This window comes from Seriola lalandi, unplaced genomic scaffold (genome assembly GCF_002814215.2).
Source record: "Seriola lalandi dorsalis isolate HSWRI2012SDOR001 ecotype SW California unplaced genomic scaffold, Sedor1 jcf7180002053896, whole genome shotgun sequence".
NCBI classification, from domain to species: Eukaryota; Metazoa; Chordata; class Actinopteri; order Carangiformes; family Carangidae; genus Seriola; species Seriola lalandi.
The window spans coordinates 766,042-787,163 of NW_019524449.1; positions in this window are offsets into that span (position 1 = coordinate 766,042).

Consider the following 21,122-nt stretch of genomic DNA (forward strand, 5'->3'; position numbering starts at 1 on the left):
GCAGAGATCGAGTGTTCATAGCCTCGAACACACAATTCAGTCAGATCAGACACACATGCCTCTGTTTGTCTATAAATGGTAATTCTTTCTTATTTTGTTCTATTGTTGTGCAATTGTATTTCCATAAAGGACACACAGACGCACATTGAGAGAGATGAGATGAGAGATGGCTGATTCATCCTGCTTGAGCACAAGGACGATAGCCTCCTCAGGCTGTGAATCATTCTTGCCAGCTGACTCTAATCACCAGCTAATTAATAGTTGGTGTGCCGGCTTACAAAAACACGACTGCTATTAACCTGTACATGCTATTGATTTAGCCTTGCTTTAGGTGCTGCGGCCGACTCTATGGGGAAAGTGAACGTCGGGGCGAGCAGAGGTTCTGATATCCTAGGAAATCAAAGTTAAAGTGTGTTTACGCCCAGACTGTACTGACAGTATAGAAACTGATACTCGAGTATTGACTGATGTGCTGTTGCCTTTCGTTCTATATTCCACATTGAATCTACTGTTTGACATTTGAGTGAAGGCTTGGTCGCACCGCCTTTAAAAAAGGCAACATTTTACAGCAAAATTAATTCAGCTGCGGTGAAGTAATGTCATACACTAGACGACTTTGAGAAGAATTTTGAAAGACTAAAGTCTGACACCCTCTCACATCTAAAGACAATGTGTCAAGACTGGGGATCTTGCAAGGTCACTATTGGCAAGACTACTACCAGATTCCTTTTAGATTATTTCCCATCATGCTCCTGATGGACATGTACAGTAAGAAAAATTGTTTTATTAGACTTTTTAGTTCTTTTACATTATTTTTATTATTGTTATTATTATTATATTTATTATTATTATATAAAGTTAGCAGTTCAACACTATAATTGTTATGTTCTGCCCCTAAAATGACTTTTCGGACTTTGTATGTATGATTTCCTGTTTTATTTTCAAATTATTTCCCTTGTACGCAGTTACCCTTGCCTCCCTTATGTATTTAACATCTCACATTCTTGTGCCTTCCCTGCGGTTGCCTCCATGCTCACCATCAGCTTGGTGTGCTGCTTCCTGTTTGGTTCTGGAGAAAGTGTCATTGAACCTCACTATTTGCATGAGCCAAGACTGAAAACTTCCGATAATAGTAAACATGTTTGATTTTATTGGAACAGCGAGATGAAAAAAGACTGACTTAAGACAGCTCGGATAATCACCTTTTCCGCCATTGGAAATTTGTGTGTTTGGTGTAAGGGTGGCATAATTCTGCACAAAGTTGAACTTTGTAGTTGGACACTTAAATTTGCGCTGTTGTTTTGCTAACCTTTGAGGGAATGAAGAGTCCAAAATACAGGAAACCTTCTAGCTCTATTAGCTGTTTTACACCAGCCGACTGTATTTCCAGAAAAGAGGAATGGTTTCCAGAGTTATGACACAAGAGATAATGGTACAAATACTGTATTTTTACTGAATTAACTGTAAGTAAACTTACTTTTCCCATACTGCCCTTGCTAACAAGCTTGCTAACTGTTGGATAGTCTTTCAAAAAACGTTTTTCCCTTCTTTGATAAAACTGTATATTGAATGAAATATGTCACATCATCAGAATAAAATGCCAGGGCAAGGAAACATCACAGTACAGAGAAAATAGAAAGTCGGACAGCTATTGTGATGCTAACATGTTCCTGTCTGGCTAGCATTACGACTAGTCCAGCAGGTAGTCGCTACATCAACAAACTTCTAAAGCAGATACATTTCATTGTGCTACTTTCATGATTCAATGCATGTTGCATTTTGAAATGATTAAAAACATGTTTTTGCACTGGGTCTAAGTGTGGCTGTGTGTTTAATTGTGTTGTTGTAACTGCTAAATTACAGAGTGTTGTTAATTTTCTGAGCGATATTTAGCATAAACAAGTATAAAATCAGATAATTCAGTTCTGTAGTCTAATGTCTTTTCATCACAAGACTTTATTTAATGCCTTTTTTCCTCTGAATTCATGTGCTCAGTTACGTTAATAAATGAGATTTCATAGGAAGACACATCATTGTCACAGTCAAAGTCAAAAAAAGAAAAAGAAAAAAGAAACATCTCCCTGACGACGCATGTTTTACAGCTCACCAAGAGGCCGCTGAATTAAGCGTGATGCAAACACAGCAAATTGAATCAATTTGCCTTCTCTAAATAGATGTGATGAGTGGAGCCTGAATGCTCAAATGAATAAGAAAGAATTTCTGAGTTTAATGATGTTGTTTTTGTTTGTGCATTTCTTTCCCTCCGCTTGATGAAGGTTCCAGAAGATCAGGCGCAAAGAGGGAGAAAGATATCAGATAACAAGGCTGCGTGGTGCGTGGTGTCACATGCGCCGCGCTGCAAACTGCGGCGAATGAAGTGACAGGCCGTGGTGGACCACAGGGACAGAATCAAGAGGTGAGTGGAGCATATTAAACTGATAAGTGGCCATGTGGAACATAGTGAGAGCCATACAGACACACAAACATGACAGCATCCAGATCTGTGTGATCACCTGAAGGCTCATCTATATACATGTGACTAGTGGCAGGTTTAGAAAGGGGTTCACATTTAAAGCTCTGGTTCTTGTAATTAATAAACTATACATTAGCAATAGTTATATTATGTATTCAGTGTAATAAATGACCTTCAAATGTTTTAAATAAAATAATATCAATAAATAGCCACTATTTGCAACTTCAAAAAGCCTACAGCCATGGACCCCTTCTACACAGGAGCGAGACAACCAGTCCTTTGTGGTCATTTAATCTGTTTGTGGTCATTTTGCGCTTCCTTGTAGTTGTTTTACATCTCTTGCTGGTTGTTTTTCATGTCTTTATGGTTATTTTGTGTCTCTTGTGGTACATTTTGTTCTCTTTGTGGTTGTTTTTCATCTTTATCTCTGATTGTTTTGTGTCTTTGTGGTCATTTTGTATGTCTTTTTCATCTCTTTGTGGTTGTCTTGCATCTACCTCTTTGTAGTCTTTTTTTTTTGTTTCTTTGCAGTAATTTTTCATCTCGTTAAGGTTGCTGTAAGTTCCTTTGTGGAAATGTTCCATCCCCTTGTAGTTGTTTTGTCACTTACTGGTAATTTTCATGTGACGTAAAAACAGGCATATACAGTATACACACTCGTGGCGGTAAGAAATGTGTAAAGGAGAATGTCTCTCATGCATAAATGTGGCCAAACACTATGGACGCTTCTCAGGGACAAGCCTGTCATCGCTGCTGACATATTGATCAAGAGGGGCCTTCCTTTTGTGCCGACGTTCTGCAACACTTAATGATCAACATGGAACACAAAGCTACCAGCGTTGCGGACACATTGACAGCCTGTGATTAAATCAGCAATGGTGGCGGCATTGTTGACGACAATCATGATAACACTGAGGGCGCTTATCTAAGGAAAGGACCGGCACAGCTTACCACCACTGCACACGTTCGCACATACAGTAGATGTTCATGGATGCTGATGGAGAAAAGCAATTTGAGCTAAAAATGAAGCATTTATCATTAAACTGAGTGGTCGCCCAACACAAAATTCTGCAGTGCTCATGAATAATTGTTTCCAAGTGTTATGTTTTGCCTGTCAGTCAGAAGTGCTCTGCGTTAGCTGTAATACATCTGAATTAAGCGCCTGGTGGCACTCTGTCACGTACAACCCGTCGTAAGCCGTTAAATACATAAATCAGGTTTAAATGAACACACACACCACTTGTCTTGCTTGGTTTGCAGGGTAATTCATCTTCCAACTCCATGATTCTGTTATGCAGTCAAATTGACAAGTAATCCATTGCTGGTGTCCTTGTTGTCAACATTAAGGTCATTTCTGATTGTTGCATTGAGTGAACAGACTTGCAGTTTTGCAACGCTTTGCAGGGGTTGATGGGAGATTCGCCAGGCGAATGTGTCAATATACAGTGTGTGAGTGATTTTGAGCTGTAGCATGACAACCTGCTAAGGCTATGTTTGGTAACAAAATAAAAAACTCTGTTGTCATTTTCAATCCAAGCATCGTCCACAGAGGCGGCTTGTCACACTCTATTTTTTTTGGCACCTAAAATCTCTCTGTTATACAGACGGAAAGGTACAGGGCAGGCCCGTACAATACCCGCCAGGGGACGACGCAAGTAGTGTGCTACATGTGTGCTCAGGCTTTAAATGGATTACAGCTCATTATCCTCAATTACATTTCAGAATAAGCTGGGAAATACAGAGAAAACCTGACATGGTGGTTTGTTAAAACTGCTTTCAGGAAACCTTCACAGAGGTGCTGAAAAAATACTTTTTTATCTTGATTAATACACATGAGAGGGTATTTTTTTAGGGATCTGCTCATATCTCGAGGTCAAGACAATGAACTGTGCTTGCTTTGTAAATAAACGAAATTTATTTAACACAATTGCTCAATCTTTCAATAGAGGAATTCATTTTTTATTTTTTTGATTGTTCTTCTCTTCTTTCGTGGCCTAGTAAATCAATATCAGATATTTTTTTTCAATACATTTTTATTATTTGTTTTGTAAAACTTAAGTGCAAATGAAGTGAATTCCAGTTGAACACAGTTCAAAAATTTAAGACAGTTTTAATCGGCAGAACAGCCAGAGAGCAGGGAGCCTCATACAGAATTGGTGAGTATAGTAAGAAGAAAATCTTTTCTCTCAAATGCACCTGAGCTGTTACATCTCGCGTTGTCTCGGATTGTTTTGGGTGAAACAAAAACGTATGTCAAAACGATCATATCCCATGAAGGGATCACTGACTGGTCTAGAAATCCAGCAGCTGGTGCCAGCAGCAACATATATCTCTTGTCCATACTGCTAGAAAAGATCATCTGTGTCGACACAAGCCTCCTGTTTTCAGGGTGAATTTGAACAGACTGCCTGTGGACTGGACATGAAACTCGCAGTAGACCTGCACTAACATCAAGCTGAACATCTTGTCGTATCCACCTCCTCCCTGGAAGCTGAGAAGCTGCCCTGCGGTGCGCATTGGACGCAAACTCTTTTTATTCACTGGCAATAAAAATGATTTACAAAGGACTCAAAAGGCCCATGTCTGCCCTGAAATAGTGCTTTAATTAATTTATACTGACTGACTGACTGTCTCTATACTGTCAGATTGTAACCCACATTTTTTAGATAGGCTACTGTACATGCTACTGCTTGCTTCATGTTCTTGGTCCAGGCCATTTCTGTCTTTTACTGTTCATTCTTAGTGCAGCTTTAACAATTTACCTGCATAGACGATGTTTACACAACAGTATTAAATTATATTATTCATGTTGTTAATAATTTTACATTAGTTCAGACCTAATAAAAAAAAAAAAACAGACATTTTGGGAAATATGCTTAGTACTCTCGTGTCTGTAGGCTACGCTAAACATGAAGCTAGAACCAGGAGACAGTTAGCTTAATTAAACTCGACGACTGGAAGCTGTGAGAAATAGCAAGCCTGTAAAATAAGCTCATTAAAAACATTTTATATATTGTTATCATTTAAGTTTTACAGTATAGAGTATATATTTATCTATGGACAGCCAGAATAGCTATTTTCACTTCCTGCAAGGTTAAAGCAAACTTAGCTAATTGGTTGCTGGATGTATGCTGAATATGATGCTACAATTAGAGACAGTTAGCTTAGAAACGGCTAGAAACGGCTAGCCTTGTTATCGCCAAAGGTAAAAACTTTAGCCTACCACAACTTCCAAAGCTCACTAATTCAAATTCATTTGTTTATTTATTTATTTATTATCTTTAAACAGATCCAGGCTAGCTCATTTGAATCTTTATGCAAAACTAAGCTAAGAGAGTGTCCAGACAGAAGCCTCCCATAACTGAAGCAATTTTGCAATAAAAAAGCACCTAAAGGACTCTTAGATGTGTCATGTCTCGTTTGCTCCAGATGGAAAGATGCTCCTCAAAAAGTTGAAAACTGGTAATTACAGTAACTCTGATATGTCGTGAATGTGTCTTTCACAAATTATCATTATATTCTTTATATTTTTATTTATATTTTCTTTATAGTTTTTTTCTCCATGAAAGAGAGTTAGTTATAAAATCCAAGAATACCAACTCTGTAGTTGCTTTCTTGTCAATATGTTTTTCAAGAGAACAAACCAGAAAGAACTTGTGGTTGACAGAGCATGAACAGTGAAGTTTTCCTTTTATTTCAATAGACTCAACCTAGCCTGCTCATATAACTCCAGATGTTAGAAATGTCGCACATAAAGACATACACATTGTGGTGAGCACATTAAGGGTGAGTGACTGAGAAAGTATAGGCTGCAGGATGGGTCATTACAAAACCTAGACAGCTCCAGTACCCAACAGCAACCCCTGGAGCCAGTCTGTATCCCCCTCTCAGCCCACAGCCCGGCTTTACACTCTCTTAACCCTGACTGACATAAATGTATCCTGTGAGTCACCCAATCAGAGTTATTTTACAAGGCCCTCAGGCTGTGTGTTTGTATCTTCTCCGGTTCACAGCAGGTAAAGGCAAAGCATCTATTTCAAACAGAGGTTTTCAAATGTAAATGTACTGTCGCAGCAAATTATTATTCATTTTTACACGGAGAAGCACTGCCTCATCTCTTATTTCATAATGCTTCACTTATGTGAAATATCTTTGCAGATTTATATAATTAAATGAAAGAAAATATAAACCGCTCCTAGAAATATTTTAATTTCTTAACAAGGGAGATGACAGAAATTGTACCTTCTCTCACCTTTCCTCCTTATTGGACTCTTATTCAAAAATCTGCTCAAAAATCATTAAGCAAATGTTTATTATTCCCCCTTAAAAAAAAAAAAAAAAAAAAGAAAGGGAAAAACATCTGCTCTGCCATTATCATCCATCTGCCTTTGCCATCTCTCCCTGCTCTCTTCTATGGGTTTCTCCCCTTAACCCACTGCATGTAATAACTGTCATCTGCCATGCCAATGAGCCATGTAGTAAAACTGCCTGTCTTTATATTTATCTAAGCTAATCTCAAAGCCGTCACGCCAACCATTACAAAGGGAAATGATGCTTCATTTGATGCGGCTGTGGAGGAGGGACTGGGGAATGAGTGGGAAGGCACTCCTAAGGATGTCATTTGGAAAACCCCTCACCTTCACGACGAGGAGTCGTTGAGGCGCAGATGGTGGGTGGTTGCTGGTGACAAGGTGCGATGAATATGGTGTAGATACTAGATATTAACGTTAATCTCTTCCCACTGTTCAGTTTGCTGTAAAGAACTGAGGCACCTTACGTACATGTCATGTTAGATTCCACTTGAAAAGGCCTCAAACCATTTTCGTCATTTTCAGTTTACTGTAGCTCTTTCCAGCTTTACTCGTCTCGTTGTGGTCTTGCTGTCAGACTCCCTGGCTGACAACTGATGGCTATGGCATGAGCCAGGGAGACCCATGCGAGGAGAGTAGATGTCTTATAAAATATGATGCACTGCTTAACCGCAGAGTCACTCTCATATCCAGCTGCGCTGCTTCAGAAGCACCACTGAGCTGTTTCGAGTGGATCCAGCATATTGCACAACCTCTATGTGAAATGTTCACTGAGCTTGCATACATTTACATTGTTGCTTCATTGTACTGCCACGGTGGGAATAATGAGCAATCAACATGTGTGCATGTCCACCCCTGCACAGTAACGATATGCATTGCTTAACATTTCTGCAGATTAATCTCATGGGTTCTGTGTGGGTGTTTTTTAAAAACTTCACTTACAAAGTTTTTAAAGTTCTAAAAGTAAGAAAGTGCCTGTATTTCCTGTTATCTCATTAAAATAAGGACACAGTCCGACAGAACAAAGCTATTGATGAGAACAATTGATTGGACTCTGGGAAGTGACAAAAGACTGAAATTCAACATCCCTCAGATGATCTCACAACTGTCTACACAGTCAACACAGCGAGTCTTAGCCCCAGCTGTGAATCTCGCTCTTCCAACACTAATATTTACCTCCCTAATAAAAGTCATTGTTGTGCAGCCTGCTCTAAATCAGAGGGCTGCTTCTGTCAGAGATGACAGAGGAAAATATAAAGGATCTCTCACAGTGATGGAGAGCTCCCGAGGCTTTTATTAGCTCGGCGGAAAAGACAGCCCTCATCAGGTTCTGGTGTATGAATCCAACTGTGCATGAAACTGTAACTCAATCTGTTTCTGGCACTTTATTTTTAAGCCAATTAACTGCTTCAGACGAATAATTATTACCACTGATTAAAATTTCAGTAAGTGATGATTTAATACACTGATATGTATGTTTGATACACACTCATTTAAAATAAAGGTTGTAATGTACTTTCAACTTAAAGGGGCTATTTGTAAGTTTTTTCTGCTGCTTAATGTGGTTTCAGGAGCGGATGGTGGTGATTGTCGCGTGACAAGAGCTTTGAATATCATTGCAGGACAAGTGGTTATAATATGCCTTTTGCTGCATTACACCTTTAAGGCAGACTGTAGGCTACAGTGAGTCGCTATTGGAAAGTGACAAGATGGGCCGGGGCTAGCTGGTTAGTGCGCTAACTTCATTGTAAGAAAGGACGTGACAGAGTAAAGAGTTAACATTGATGTTGCTTTCCCCCATGGGAGAAATTGCTTGGGGGTTAAAGGAATGAAGTTTGATGCAGAATTTGCACCATTTCTTCTAGACTGGTAAGTAAACAGCTGTTAATGCTAACGCTGGCTCTGTACAAATACCAAAACTTACAAATAGCTCCTTTTAAGTCCCAGTAAAATGGTAGTTGGTGCATTTTTACCTACCACAATGTGACTGTTTATGAACGACAGAATATGCAGGCAGTTTATACTCTAAAAGGCATCTGAAACCATTCAGGTGATTTGATTCCACTACATACCCTTGCTAGTATGGAGTCTCTGAAGAACCACAGACATTTCAAGCTAGCTACCAAATTGCTAGAACTGTTAGCTTCCACCAACGCTTCCCCCACTGACATTGTTACATCAGGTGGTGGAGGACGAGTGACAATTAATAAATTGGACCACAACTGTGCACTTTTTGAAATTTAAACCAATTGTTTGCCTACTGATATCTAAATACACCTAAATGATGGCGCTTTTCTAACTTTGACCCACAAGCCAATGGTCAGAGGTAGTTAGGGGTTAGCTGGTTGCCCCAAAGCTTATTTGAGTGGATAGACAGCAACACTTGATGTTATTGTTGTTATTGTTATTCTTATTACTATGGTTTTTTTCCCTAATAATTTGCTTCAAATCGTAATTGAAGGGAAAAGCAGAGTTGATTTCGATTGATACATGCTTGAAAGAACTGCTTCAACTCAACTCATGTAAATAAATTTTTTTATATAAAAAATACATTTTTATTTTTTGTGTACTTCCACCTATATGATGATAGTGAAGTGGAGAGAAAGAGAGAGACAGGAACATTAGGGGAGAGAAAGAAGAGTGCAGATGTGTCATCAGAAATATCTTTTCCCAGGAAAAAGAGAGATTTTGATATATAAATCTTTTTCGGGATATATTTGACATAATAAGAGGAAGCAGAACATTTAACACAGGAGAAGAGTTCGGAAATGTATTTTTTATGTCACGCTCTTTAAAAATTCAAACTGTAAGAACTGACAACACTTCTATGAGTATGTTAAACATTCAGCATATTGTTGTCTCAGAGCTTCAACTGTGTTGTTTGAAAAGTGCTTTCTGTGACTACAAGTGCATGCACTATATCTATAAATACAAAGGTTGATTTGCATTACCATGGAATGCAAAGCACTGTAGAAGACATCAGTGCAGCCCGCCGTACTGTACATCCGGATGCAAAAGAAATGTGAGACAGAGGTCAGGGTGTTAAAATGGAAGAGTTTTTGGAGTGTGAAAATGTGGGGTAATCTTTCACGGCCTGTGCTAATGCTGCTCTCCAGCAAGAGAAGAGAAGAGACAGAGAGAGATGTACAGTAGCCAGCAGTGAAGAGTAGCTGCTGCCAAATGCACCGAGGGCGAGACGAAGACGAGCCCTTGCCATCTGGGCAGCTCGAGGCGAGGCTGAAAACAACTCCCGCTCCATCACTGGCTCTCCAGCTCACGTTCACACTTCGTTTTTATTTTTCTCTCTCTTTTTTTTTTTTTTTTTGCTCTTTCGGCCTTTCATCCCACTAAACTGTCCCATCTTGACCTTCTGTGTCTTTCTCAAGCTGTCTGTCCTGTTCTCGCTAACACTTGCTGCTTTTAGACACCCCCGCCTCCCCCTCTCAAAGATTTATCACTCTTAATTATCTTAACTATCCCGCTTCATAGTCGGCTTGTATCTAGCATATTTAATCTAGGATTCAGCAGGGCTATTAGTTACACTCAACATGCAGAGGCTAATTGATTTAAGGAAGCAAGATTTGCTTGTTGGTGCTGATGGGTTTAACTAAAAGCTAATATAGGAGGATGGAGAGCAGAAAAGGGTGGATGGGAGTGAAATGAACTGCTCAAGCTGCAGAGGAGAGTTACTGCTGTCTCTGTAAACTTTGCATTTCTTTCACATTCTTTGATGTCCAAATCAGTTTGTTTCGACTTTGCCCGAGCTCAGGGAGACGCAGTTCAGTGCATGGAAATAAAGATTCAGAGCTCTTTTATTGGCTTGCAGTCTTTTCTGATACGAGTGGGAATCATTTTTTTTTTCTTTCCCTGATTTACATGGGATAACTGTGGTTAGGGTAAATATTTTTGGTTGATGGGGAAACAGAACAGCGAAACAGATGTCTGTTTAAATGTCATGTTTGTCGCCGAGGCTGTGCTGACATTTTAGTCCCAGACTTTCACCTCTCGGATTTGTGCGCTGTGAGTCATTACCAGAATCAGGTTGAGTCAGAGCTGTTGTTGTGAATAAATATGATCTAATTGATAGCTGACCTCTCGCATTAATGAGCAAATGGGACCAAAACCACCACACGCCAGTAAGGTTTAACTATGTTTGTGTGTGCATCCGAGTCGTCGCTTCGGTGGGTTTTTTTTTTTTTTTTAAACTTCCGTCTGTGTGCGTGTGTGCGACTCCTACTGCATATGCAGTTAGGGCGGCTGGTGGCCACGGATATTGATAATGGCATTGGGGACACTCAGCTTCTTGTCTTATTAATCACACCAGGCTGAGCAGTGACCTTTCTCCGAGCCCACTGCTTTGGGCCGAGCCAGATCCCCTGCCTCTGCTGCCCCCCGGGAGTAGCAGGCTGACATCACTCACCCTGTGTCCGCTAATGTCAGCCTCGAGCCTGGCCCCAGCGGCTCACCGGCCCTGCCTGGCGCCCCGGACACAGCCCTGGATGACAGAGACATTGATCACTCAGGAAGCTCGGGTTGTCTGGGGGTGGCCGGATGGGCGGTTGGGGTTTGTTGGGGGGGTGTGTATCTGTGCTTGTGTGTTTTGATACAACACCAATTGAGACTGGTGAGCCTAATTAGACTTCACATCTTGGCCTAATGAGCAAATCAAGACCGATCATTGATCAAAGATCAACTGGCCTTGAGCTGTTTTCTGATTGGTTAAGAGCTGCACAAACACTGAACTGCTGGGTTAAGTGTGGTACACACAACTAATTAATTATTTAGAAGGCTCACATGAAACTGCTCACATGGTGGATTTGTAATAATAAAAAGGAAGATTTACTCAATAACGTTACATTATCTTTACTGATTAATTTATAACATCCATTTTTCCATTTTGTAAGATTAATCTGAGGGTGCACACAACGACTGCTTTGTATAAAAAGAAATAGAACTCAATCGTGAAAAAAATCTGATAAATTTGATGTCCTTTACCTAAGCTAATATAAGCACAAAATGACATTTTGTGTTGTAATTTGATGCATTATCAGTATCAGTATTCTGTTGCTTCACAAGGTCCTTCAATTCAAGGATTCAAAGGTTCATTTATCATATATGCAAGTAGTAGCTTACATGGCGCTCCTAAGGTTGTCCTTAAAGACAGCGAAACCTAAAGATTAGGAAAAAGATATCAAATGATAAAAATGTGAGTGAAAGGTGCACATTTGTAAAAACGGCAAATATGCAATGTGCAGGGAACTGCAAGAAATATTAAATAAAATAAATCAATCTAAATTAGATGCTGGGTTGCAGATGTTTATTCCTAGTGCTGTACTTCTGGATTAAGACAGGGAATTAAGCTACGGTGTTATTCCCAAAGATGCGTTGGAGATGTTGGATGACTTTTTTTCATTCAAGAGGGAAATCTGAATAGGAATGTTTTTTTTTTTTTTTTTTTGCTGATTTGGCCCAGTTACAAATACAGATAACTGCAGCAGTGGCTCATAGAGATTATTAATGTTGCTCAATTGCTGTCAAAAATCACACTTTTTCTTCTCTGTTACAATTCAAATGTGAACACACAGGCATGACACACATTTAGTACTTTTAGTGTGATGTATACTGAAGATATCGCTGTGGTCTAATCCAGTGATAGTAACATTGCAAACAGGAGCTGCTAATAGCTAATTCAGCCTACTTTTAATGCCAATTTGCCAATATATAAACAAATACAGGGGGGTTACAGTTATTCCAGTTTTGTCTGCCAGACTTTGGAAAAAGCCTGTTCTATGTCAATGCATGTGTTATCTGACTGTTTGGGATGGAGCCACTTGAGAAAGTATGGGTTCTTCAAACTAGGTTAGAGTGGGTTGGATTTGCATCATTAAGAACAGAGAGTTCATATTTGAGTACAGTCCTTTAACTGTTGCTATTTTGCCTCTGTTGGATAAAGGATTAGATTAAACAACTTTGACATATTGGACAAATGTTGATGCCTACACATGTGGTATTAGCAGAGCACGGTGTGAAAGGTGGCCACTTGTGAATTCAGATTAAATTTAAGAAAGTGTGTGTGTGTGTGTGTGTGTGTTTCAAATAGTTGAAGTTGAATGCAGTTGGAAACTAGTACAGTCCCTTCCTGCTATAACTCTACAAAGCTTTTTTAGCATGTGAGTGAGTTTGATTTAACGCATCACAGATGGTATTTATTTAAGATGTATTTCCGGTGTAAATCCTCAATTTTGTTCACTAAACCCTGAAGCTCGATCCGTGTCTGCAAACAGACAACTGTGAAAATGGCAGTGTCAGAACTACCCATTCTCCTGCATAACATGGCGCCTCTGACTTTTTCTGCAAACAAACACGCACGGTGCAATCTTGTGTGTATGTCACTGTCTGGCCAATACACGCTTTTGTACGTTTGCTTGTTGGCAGCTGCACCGGGCGGTGGGAGACCGAGGCCTAAGGGATTCCCGCAACATCCAGGAACATCCTGTCTGCCTGGTGCAGCACCTGTTGTCAGGATGGAGAAGGCATATGCACGAACACGAGCCGCAGCAACATGGGACGGAGGTTGGCTGTGGGATCTAACACTTGGATGCACTGGGCCTCCATTAAATTCAGCACATTTAAGCTATTTCTTGGCACCCTCCCTGTGCTCTGCTCATGCTCTGTTCTTTGAAGACTCCTTAAAAACTCTAAAAAAAAAGCATGGGAACATTAGTTAGACAAGTTGTCAGGGATTGTTAAATTACCTTTGATTGTACTTGATGCCCTTGGCATTTCTCAGTATGGAGATACTCTTTCAGACATGAAAGTAATAGGAGTGCCACGAATGCTGCAGTGTTTCAAGAGAAAGAAATGGACTTGTGGATAAGATAATCTTTTTGTTTTTACTTTTTGTTGCCTCCCTCATTTATGCACTGATGTCAGAACCGGCAATATTGTCTAGAGGAAACAGTCCAACCAGCTCGGCAAGAAACTAGAAACAAACCAAAAAACCCACACGCATTAAAGAAGACATCAAAGTGTACGTTGATTAGGGTGCAGCAGCGCAGGGGCACCAACATTAGGCAAAATAATTTAATTCAAATTATTCAAGGATAAAAGGGTAAGAAGGAAGATTGCAAATCAGCACTTATATTTGTGGATCATGCTGTACTTGGGCTTTCCACACAACTTTCAATAAACATATTTCATAACAACTGCAGTTGGCACCTTATTCTGGTCCGTTAATGAGGACGACGTCTTTTATTGTTGATTTGGTCCCCGGAGAAGAAATGAATTCTGTTTCGTAATAATGATTGCCAAGGTTTCACCCTGATGACTTTGCCTTGTTGTGTGAATAAACTTTTCCCTGTGAATTTATGGCCAACCTCAGCAAACAGTGAGCTGTGGACAAAGCTCATCATCAGAGAGCGGATTGTCATCAGCTGATAATGGACCTCATTACTAAAATAAATGCTTCCTTAAAGTCGTCGTACACGTGGCCCGTCAGTTGTGTACTGAAATCTCAAAATGAGTATTAGGTTGTATTTTCCACATTTGTTTTTTTTTTTTTGTCTCATCTTCCATGGTATTCATTTTGACCTTTTGCTTTGTTTACTGTTCTCTTTAAAGCCTTTATGATGCAGTGTTTTTGTGTATGTGTGTGTTCGCTTGTGCACGAGTGCGGGCTTTTGTTCACACACTGCCCAAATGGGTCATGCGCGCGTGTGCTCGTGTCTGTGTGCTTGTGTGGTCTGTTGTCTACTGGTGAGTGTTTAGAGAACAGATTTCTTTGACGTTGACGGCACCAAAGCAATACAGATTTGGCAATTAACCTTGATGTCACTGTAATTACCAAGTCACTTTAGTAAAATGAATTAATTTCCCAAAAGGACTCAGAAACAAAATTACCTCCTCTCTTCCTGAAGAGAGCCAATATGGCGTCTGATAATTAGGGGAGAAAAAGTGAGCCGCTGCCATATTCCTGTCTCTCATTGTGTGTATTCTGTGTAATCTGCCACGGGGGGAAAGCCACTGATCTGCCTGCCACTCCCATAACTTCCACTGGGGTCATGCTGCTGTGCCGCTCACTCGTTCATTTTTCAGCTTGCCACGTGTTGAGCGGAGTGCCTCTTTCTTCTTCCTCCTCCCTCTTCTTCTTCTGTCCTCGTCGGACTGTTTTACAGACAACAGCCATGTTGCTCTTTGTGTGCCAAGGTTTTTGTCATGTGTAGCTGGTGTGTGTGAGGTATGTGACACAACAAGCGCCGAGCACTTGCGCTGTTGGTCTTGAACGATGCCGCATGCACATCGGGGAGAAGGAGAACAGACTTTCCACGGCTCGCTTCCTGTGGTCTTAATCTCCGGTCCCCCACTAAGGGCTAAGGTGTCTGTCAACCCTTTTATGCTGCTTCAATTAGTATGTAAATTTTTAATAAAATGTTTTTTAGCTTGGTGGGATTTCTCAGGTGGTGCCAAATAAGCAATGGTTTCCTTTGGCAGACTGCAAATAAACACATGGTTGGTTGCAGAAAGTCTATAAAACATAAAGTAATTGAAAGTACTGAGCTGTGGGACCCTCATGTGGATCACGTCGTGGCTGGTCTCCATTGGTGCATCAATCATATTAGAACGTAATTGTGTCGGATAACCTCATCAGATTCATAATGGATGTACTGATGTTTTGTTTAATATTTTAGATAATTATTAGATTATTAATTAATGATTATGAATGATTTTTAAACCATTTATTTTTTAATACCTTATGTGCGATGGTGTGGAATGACAGTTGCTGAGGGGTAATGCAGTCCTCCCAGCACCCCCTCTTCCTTGTCATAGTGAAGCAAAGTTGAAAATAGAATTTAACTTTTTTAAATAATGTCTGATAAACCAGACTAAGACTTTGTAGCCATGCTATCAGCTCTGTGAGGCTGTGAGTTCTGAGCTAAATGCTAACATCAGCATGCTAACATGCTTAGAATGACAATGCAAACGGCATGCTAGCTGATTTTTAGCAGGTTTAATGTTTGCCATGTTCAGCATCTTAGTTTAGCCTGTTAGCATGCTAACATTTGCTAAGAGGCACCGAACAAAAAGAAAAAGCTGAGGCTGATGGGAAATCAAAGCATTGGATAAACAGAGAGTGAGCGCTAGATTAAAAGTCAGGAGATCAATTAATTAATTAATTAATGCTTTATTGTGTGAAAAAATGTCAGGAAATAGCAAAAAAATGCCCTTTAAAATGTTTAATTTACTATCAGATTTTAGAGAGAAAAGCAACATGCAAGATGATGAAACAGCTAATGTTCGCCCTTTTTGCTTGATTGACAATTAATCGACTATCAAAACAGTTGCCAATTCATTTTTTGTTGATTGGCTCATTGACTAATTAGATAATCGTTGCAGCACTATGCTAAACATTAGCAAACATAATTGGCCATAGCAGAGTAATGACACCAGCAAACTTGCTCATCTTAATTGACTCAAAAAATCTAAATTGAACCTCAGTGGGCACTTAACATTAACTAGCTCACTACAGATGGTGCAAGTTGATTAAAACATCACAAAGAAAGTAGCAATTAGCCCTTATGGGCAATTTACTATGCTGTTTTTTTTTTTTTTGTTTTTTTTTTTAACTATTTTTTACAGTGTTGACCAAGAAAACAGCTGAGCTTGTCGCAGTTTCAGATAACCTCAAAACTGCAGTAATTATTTCCATGCTCAGCTGCTGACTAGACTAATTCTACATTGGTCAGTGTTTCACTCTTGTAAAATATTCCTGTTCTGAACTGGTAGTAACAGGAAAGTGGAAACTAGATGTCAAAATTCATATTCACGTCAACCCTCAAGCTAACATGTTTGTCGTATTTGACATGAGATTTACAAGTGTGTGTGCATTTTGTGGACGTGTGAGCGCCTGTGAGACATGTATCACAGATGACAGCTGACAGTAATAATCACGACAACAGGTATAGGTATAGTTTTTTTTTTTTTTTTAAAGCTGATTTCCCTATTTTTTGCTGCCTGGGCTGTTTTTCAGAGCACAAACAAGTCTGTTCAGTTGAAGGTCATAAACAGTTATTTCAAGACTTAATTAACACCTGCTATTGAACTGTGTTCGGAGCATAACGTTCAGGCAGAACATTGCAGCTGCACTTGAATACGCTGATCGGCGTCAGCTCCTTCATTCATCCTTCACAATCATTGGCTCATTAACAGCTGTTTCGCAGCAAGCTGACTAGTAACATCTGATAACATGAATACATGTGTACACACTGCAGTATGGCCGGCATAACCTGCCGCCATTTACCCTCGCGCGACGATAGGTCTCGGTGTGTGAGGGTCCGTTCAGCCGCACTCTTCCACTGGTTCTCCTCAACCTCAAGGCTGCTGTCTCTCTCCACTTCTCTACGTCTGGTGCACCAATGACTGTCATAGTAACCACACTGACAGAAACGCAGAATCATCTGCGAATTTGATGATGTGTCTAAGTCTTCTTGAGGGGGAAGAGCAACATCACTGTCCTGTGGTTGATGATTTTGTATCTTGGTGTGATGAGTCTTTTCTCCAATTAAATGTGTCTATGATAATCAGCTTTAGAAAGACTCCCACTAGTCCTTTACTAACCAGCATCAAAGGTACTGACACTGAATTAAATACTTGGGTGTTGTACTTGACAACAAATTGTGTTTTGAACCTCATGTTAAAAAGAGACTTTTATTCCTGAGGAAGATGCGCTCTTTGAATGTCTCCTTCGAGATGATGACTCTCTTTTATAGACGTTTTACTGAATCCGTTTTAATGTTCTGCATTGTTGCGTGGTATGGTAATTTGACTCTGTTCAACAAAAACAGGCTTTGTAGCCTCATCAAAGTGGCCAGTAAAATTTCAAGGAGCGAGCCCAGCTTACAGACCTTTATAACATCCATGTAGTAAGAAAGGCTACTTCCTTTCTGGAGAGCCGAGACCACCCCCCTCAGAGAGAGTTTGAACTGTTACCCTCAGGTTGTCGGTTTAGGGTGCCCGTTATGAGGACCAAGAGATACGAGTTTTCCTTTATTCCCGCTGCTTTTCAGTTGTTAAATGGCAGAGTATTTTATTGTTGTCTGGAAATCGCGTTATTTGCACAGTCTGCTTACTTGACTTTTGCACTTTTGACCTTCATGAATAAACTCTTACTCTCACCATCATGCCATACTGTGTGTTGATGTCCATAAGTGTGTATAAGGTGCTATGTCTGTCTTTGTGTGTGTGTGTTTCTGTATAGCCTGGCTGCAAGCCAATTGATCCATTTCCCTGTATGGGACAATAAAGATACTTTGAACTTTGAACCTTACCATTGATTAAACTAAACTAACTAAAAACTTAATTTATTTGTTTATTCCCAGCAGAATTCTTGTTGCTGCCGAGTCTTTTCCACCCAATGTAACTCTATAACAAATTGTTATAAATGGTCAGTTCCTTGACATGCAGTAGGTGTATCAGGTGTAATGGTTACATCTCTTACTCAGACCTACAGTACATGGCATCAGCTTAATTAAGGTCCAAAGATGTAGTGGCAGTTTTTTTTCCCCTTTAAGTTTAATTTCCAGTGTTGCTGTCGCACAGTATGTCTCTGATATTATAATGATGTACCTGAACTTTGTCTATTCCTGTTGTCAGTGATGTCGCCAGTGACCACCAGTTACAAAGTTAATAAGCCAAACCTGCTACTAACATTGTGGAATCTGTCTGATTCTCTGAGGGTGCATTTTCTGTCCGTTCTTTTATTCATTGGTTTATATAAGATGTTTTTGAGCATTAGCATTATGTCTTAACTTTTCTAAGAATGTATCTTACAGCTGCTTGTTTTCAGTATAATGAGCGGAATTGGGTGGCAAGTCACTGGTGAAACAAAAGGCTTGACTTTTCCTAATGTACATTACACATAATATGACAGTGGACAGGTCATAGCCACCGGGAAGAACCGAGTCAATTAGGCGTGAATACAAACCTTCAGTCCACATTTAAATAAAAAGAGAGAGAAAAGCGTGTTAAGCAAGTCTTGACCAAAGTCATGGGCGACCCTTCCTCCAGCTCCACATCATTAGCTCGCAGTGTTTCTCCTCTGGTTCTGAGCCACACTCGGATATGCTGCCTAACCCTGGTGGCATAGACGGACTAATTGCTCTTGAAATCATTCAAAGGAGACAGATTGTATATGTAGGTGCATGTGTGGCAGCGTCCGTTGGCCGCGTTGTATTTCATGACTGCGGCCGAGCTGGTCCTGATATGTCCAGTCATTTCTAATGGGTTCATTTGCCAGCTAGCTGCATGGCTTGTGTGTGTGTGTGTGTGTGTGTGGGAGGGGGGTGTGTGCGTGCATGGCCTCTGAAAGTTCAGAGCATAGAGAGAGGTCAAAACAGACAGATGTGAAAACAGGCCCTCTGACAAGAACCCCCCCATCACAACCCTCTGATGTCAGTGCTGCCTTCCCTGTGTGACTCAGGTCACTTCACACTGTGGGAGTGTGTTCATGTACCTGAAGGTGTGTGTCTGCCTGTGTGCAGTGTCACTCAGAGGCTACGGAGAGTTCAGGTGACATCAGGCCCGGTAATGTATTGAACAGAGGAAGGGAGAGACAATGGAGCAGCAGGATCGGGGGCCTGCATGTGAATTTGTTTACATGTACACGTGAGGGGTGTGATTTCATGCGTCCACATGTACCTGTGGACATGTGAGAGTGAGGATGTTTGGGACAGCAAGAAAGGTCAGCAACATCTGTGACATCATCATTTCAGTGCATTGGGTCCATGCACTTCAAACAGTAATTTTCTTATGTTTAGGAGACAAGGTCGTACACCCACATTTACATTTAAAGGATGCTTATTTATTCCACAGGGTCATGTCACCGTCGGTATTACAGCCATGTATTTTTATAGACTTTTGACTTATCTGTGCACTTCACAAAAACATAAAATATCCTTAACTTGAACCTGACTGACCCCCTTAAAGTCAATAACAGAATCAAAGCTGTCAGCAGGCTTCTCAATTTTCGATTTTTCACTTTTATATTTATTTATGTTGAGAGGAAAAGCTCCAACCTGTCCTGTTTAGTGAGAAATATTTCTTTTTGGTCAAAAAAAAGCAACAGTGATGATTCTGTTGATCAATAAGCCCATTACACGTGGAGTTCAGACGAACTGGTATCGCTAGCATCATATTCTAGCCCAGTGGGTTGTAGCTAGATATCAGTCATGTGCTGAACAACAGCTAACGCTAGCTGATAGCAAATAATAGCAATAACAATAGAATCCCTCAGTTAGCATCAGGGTTAAAGGGTTTTTAAGAAGGGTCCCTAGTTGGGATTTGTACATTCAGAACTGAACAGCAGCTTGTTTTGTTTCTTTGTGTAGCATTTGCTAGCTAGCTAGAAGTAGTTACCACTAAATATAATGCCAATTTACATATCGTAGTTATGTACCTATTTTTTATCCATATGAGTTTATTACTACCAAAAATTCTCATTTGGAGTATAACATGATATGTCTATCAGTTGTCATATTGTTTTTATATTGTTTCATAGCATTTATGCGGTGTACAGTTTCTCTCAGTCCCCCCCCCCTCCCCGGCAATCCTGGCTCAAACAAAAAAGCCTTGCATGAACACAGTTTCAGTCGTGTGAAGATGGTATCAGGGCGGCAGCGTCCGTGTGAGATGATTTCTCTGTTTTTAAATCCGTGTGATGTTCGTTATTAATGAGGCTCGATGATAATGAATGTAATTTTTTTTTTTTTTCTTGATTGTGCTCCCTCTATTGAAGAACAAAGGCAGAATCAGTTACACAGAGCGTATTATCTGCAGCATGCGTTGGTGGAGCGTGTGCATTCACCCACTCATCCAAGTCATTAGAAGTGTTCAGTTCTCTCGTGTTTGTCATCTTGTCACTTAAAGAATATGGATATACCATAATGTTTACACCCGTTATCTTTACATGGCAGTTTAAAACAAAGTCACTTTTGAACCACAGTGACACAATTATGCAGTCTAAAGATGCAAAGAAAACCACAGCAGCAGGGAATAGAATGAGTGAAATACTGTGTGATACTGCTGTTTGTTTTCCAGCATTTACGGGCAAGGCTGCACTGTTGAAGGCCAATTCCAATAAGAAATGGATCTTCCTTGAATGCAAGTAACACAATAATATAGCGTAGTGTTTTTGCAGTTCATATACAAGTGTAGATAACAATCAAATTAATTTTGTAATCCCACTGTGAATTAATATGGAAAATGCATTTTTGTTTCTGAGCATCACATTTAAATGATTATGTTATTTTTTTGGTTTCTCAGATCCGGCCAATTTCATTGTGCAT